Source organism: Lipotes vexillifer, unplaced genomic scaffold, assembly GCF_000442215.2.
Source record: "Lipotes vexillifer unplaced genomic scaffold, Lipotes_vexillifer_v1.1 scaffold2036, whole genome shotgun sequence".
NCBI lineage: Eukaryota > Metazoa > Chordata > Mammalia > Artiodactyla > Lipotidae > Lipotes > Lipotes vexillifer.
This window is the reverse complement of record NW_006787290.1, coordinates 279,588-283,327: the sequence shown is the minus strand read 5'-3', so window position 1 is coordinate 283,327 and position 3,740 is coordinate 279,588. Positions and strand designations below refer to the sequence as shown.

General features: G+C 56.7%; 1 protein-coding gene across 1 annotated transcript in view; it reads left to right on the top strand.

Annotated features, from left to right (window-relative positions):
• The window catches only part of PEA15 (proliferation and apoptosis adaptor protein 15), a 10,296-nt gene continuing 6,556 nt past the window's right edge, over window positions 1–3,740 (top strand). Inside the window, exon 1 of the mRNA XM_007459934.1 lies at window positions 1–157. The gene's annotated coding sequence lies outside the window, so the exon portion shown is untranslated. The remainder of the gene's footprint in view (window positions 158–3,740) is intronic.

Genomic DNA, 3,740 nt, shown 5'->3' with positions numbered 1-3,740 from the left:
GGCTCCGGCTCCGCGGGCGGAAGAGGCGGCGGCGGCGGCAGCAGAAGCGGCGGCGGCGGCGGCGGCGGCGGCGGGAGCCGAGGAGTAGGTTCCGGACGCTGCTCAGGAACCGGGGACGCCGGAGTGCCCGCTCCCCGAGCGCTCAGCCCCGGAGGCGGTGAGAGGGCCGAGAGGGGAAGTGTCGCGGGGAAGGGCAGATTTGGGGATCTGGGCTTGGAGGGGCGTCGATCCGGGACGCCTGGGGACGGATGCGGAGCGTGGGGGCCCCGGAGGGGTCCGCTCCGTGTCAGGCCCCACGGGCTCCGTCTCTGTCGGTGCCCTCCGAGCGCGGTGTGTGCTGGAGGCGGCGTGGCTCCGGCCGCCCGTTCCACTCTGACCAGCAGTTTGGGAGTCGGACGGGGCCTGGGGATTAGGATGGAGCCTGCTTCCCGCCCAGCCGGCTCGGCCGGGCCAGCTCCCGCCCCTCCCTCCCGTTCTCTGGCTTCGGACTCGCCTCGGCTGGCGGTCTCCCGGCCCAGCCCTGCCTCAGTTCCGCCGGCAGCCGCCCCTGCTCCGAGGGCTCAAACCCGGCGGCTGGCACCACGTGCCCTCACCCAGTCCTCTGCACCTGGGTAGAGGTGGGATTGTCGAATGCTTGTCCAGAGGGAAGGAGTCGGGAGCTGGGGGGTGTACAGGAGAGAAGTAGCTAACGTAAAGCCCCTAATGAATTTCATATAATATGTATCAAAACTGACAGGGACACACACACCTACAAGAGACACGCCAGCACACACGGTGACACACACCCATGTGACTCTTACACACATCGACTGCACACAGCAAATCACAAAGGGCCCTGCACTACGCATCCAAGCCCCCACCGCACTCCCACTGTCTCCCATGTGCAAGTCTCCTGGCAGAATATCAGTCTAACAGGACAGCTGAGTGGGGGCCACCATCCCCAAGTCCGCCCTAATTTTCTGGGCATCTTCTCCCAGCCCTGGGCTTCAGATCGCCCCTCTTTAAAACTGTGAGAAAACATGGTAGAAAATCCTGGTCTCAATCCAGGACAGGGAGACAGGATCTTGAAGGCGAGTGAGCCTGGTACTTTGAAACTGGGTGAGTAGTGAGGGTAGGGGTTGCTGGTGGCCTCTCTTGCTGGGTCCAGTTGGAGCTTAGGGTGCTAGGAGTGGCTGGCTTCTGGGCATCTGAGTGGCCAAGGGATGGAGGGGGGATGGAAGAAAGGGAGAGAGAGAAAAAGAAAGAATGAGTATGAGTCAGCCAAGGATGGAGGCCCAAGTCAGAGAGAGAGAATGAGGGGAATGTGTGTGAGAGGCAGACAGACATCAAGAGAGGGACACAGAGGGACAGAGATACAGTCAGGGAATGGGGAGGGGAAGGAAGTGAGAGTCAGAGATGGTCAGATGAGTGGGGAGAGTGCTGGGGAATGGACGACAGAGGCTCAGAAATTAGGGAGGAGGAAAGCAGGATGGTGGTGAGACCACTGGGAGTTAGGGGAAGCATGCTGAATATGTGTGTTTTGTTTCCCTATGTGTCTGGCCTCCAGGCTGTCAGAGCGATTAGCTTTAATTGCTCTTCCCTTTGTGGTTAAACACTCCATTGGGGAAATTGCCAGAGATGGCCCTAGGCTGCCAGCTGCCCTGGTTGCCTACTTCCTCACCTCCCTGACACCTGTGCCCATCATGTGTGCCTGTGTTGTCATGCATGAAGAAGAGGACCAGAGTCACACCCTGCCATGCCATCCCCTCACTCTTTCACACAGAGCCTCCACCACAGTGCAATGGTGGACATCACCAACCTGTACGCAGCCAACCAATCCAGGCCCCTCCCCACTAAACTTACTCTATCTCTTTATAGCAGGGACACTCACTCCTTCCTAGTATAGCTAGTATAGTAGCTCTGAGTCCTGAAATGGGGACACCAAGTCACAGAAACCAGGAGTCCTAAGTATTCTTGGCTACCACCAGGTGGGACGGGATGAAAGCCCATTGAAAGGAAAGGAGGAAAAGAGAGACTGAAAGACTCGAGAGAGGTAATAGATGAGGAAGAGATAGAGAGATGGGGGAGAAACAGGAGGAGGAAGAGAGAGAATCAGATGAGTAGAGAGCAGTAGAGGCCCCATTCCCTCTCCTCTGCCCGGCCTGATCCAATGCCAGGTATCTTCTGATGCTCTCATCCTGGGTCCGATCCTTCTTCTCTTGACTAAGGGCTTAAAGCTTAACCCTGTCTTTGTAGCCAGGGGTAACCCATTTTGCTTCTTGGACTGAACATTTTGAGGTCCAGGTGTCCTATCCCACTCCCTCATTCCCAGGCTGACTCTGGAGCCTTAGAACCCTCTTCTTCCTACTTTACAGAAATAAAGGCACCCTCCCCCCCACCCTCCCCCCAAAAAGCTGAATAGAAGCTATGGGAAGAAGTCAGTTGAGTATGATAGTAAAGGAATAATTAGGGACGAACTATAAGACTGCTTGAATTTGGGGCCCAGATAAAATTTAAAGGAGGAACCCTGCTCTCTCCCTTCCCAGCCCTCTGCTTTGCTGTGATCACCACCCTCCCACCCCAAACCCCAGGCAACAAGACTGACAGACTTGAGTGCCTACAGGCAGCCTCCTGCCCACTGCAGGATCTCCAGGTCCTTGCAGTTCCCCTCAGCCTTAGGCAGCTGCAGCCGATGTGAGGGAGGGAGGAATAGCACCTCCTAATCCTCAGGCTTCTTAAATTTACTGAGGATTTGGAACCAAATGCTAGGGAGAGGATAATCATAAATTAATGTCCAAATGCACAGAAATTCTTTTGGTGCTACCACCTCCTCCACAGGTGGTTATCCCATTTTGCTAGGCTCTCAAAGTGTTCCCAGGGCCCGCCCCTTCCTCCCCCAGTGCCCATGGAGCACCCACCTGTCATGCTCCCAACTACTACCCTAGAAGGTCAGAATATAATCCTTACCTCCTGCCCCTCTTCCTCAGCATCCTCAGTTGGTTTGACTTTTGTCAGGGCCCCACCTGGGGCCAGCTCGGAAGGAGAGTGAGGAAGGAAGGAAGGAAGGTGTGAGGAAGCGGTGAGCAGAGCACAGAATGATCTGGGAGGGAAGGGGACTGGCTTCCTGGCAGCCTCAGCCCCGGTTCCCGGTTCCTGCCCAAGTATCCTGTCCCAAGAGTGGCCTCCGCCCAGGCTGCCTGGTGTTCCCTGGGCAGCCTCTGCACTGTTCCAGAGATCAGGAGGACTCTTCAGAGCTATGAGGGCAGGAGACTTCTCTATAGGCCCTATGGAATTCTAAATCTTGGGTGAGAAAAGCAACATGCAGGGTGAAGGAGCCAAGCTTCTGCCAAGCCCCACCTACCATCGCCAGACTACAACTTGACAATGGTTGACCAGGGAAGCTTGAGAACCAAGTAAGGAAATTTCCCCCAAACTCCCCTGCCCTTGCCCCTGCTGCCACACCCAGGCCTGGGCAAATGGGATCTCTCCAGGGAGGCCAGACACTAGGCTGCCTTTCCCTGCACCCTTACCGGGCCCTTCTCCTATCCCTTCTGTCTCTTCTTACTCACCACTCCCCACATCCCTCCTATCCAGTGGTGTCATTGTCCTGACAACTGAATGGTGGGGGGGCGCACCCAGAACTGCGGTTGCCATGGTAACCACTGAGCTGAGGCTGCAGCCTTCTCTTCGTGGACTCTGTGTGCTCCCTGTGCCCCTCCCCCGCCCCAAGGATTCCTCATTTGCAGGCTCAGTCTCTTTCC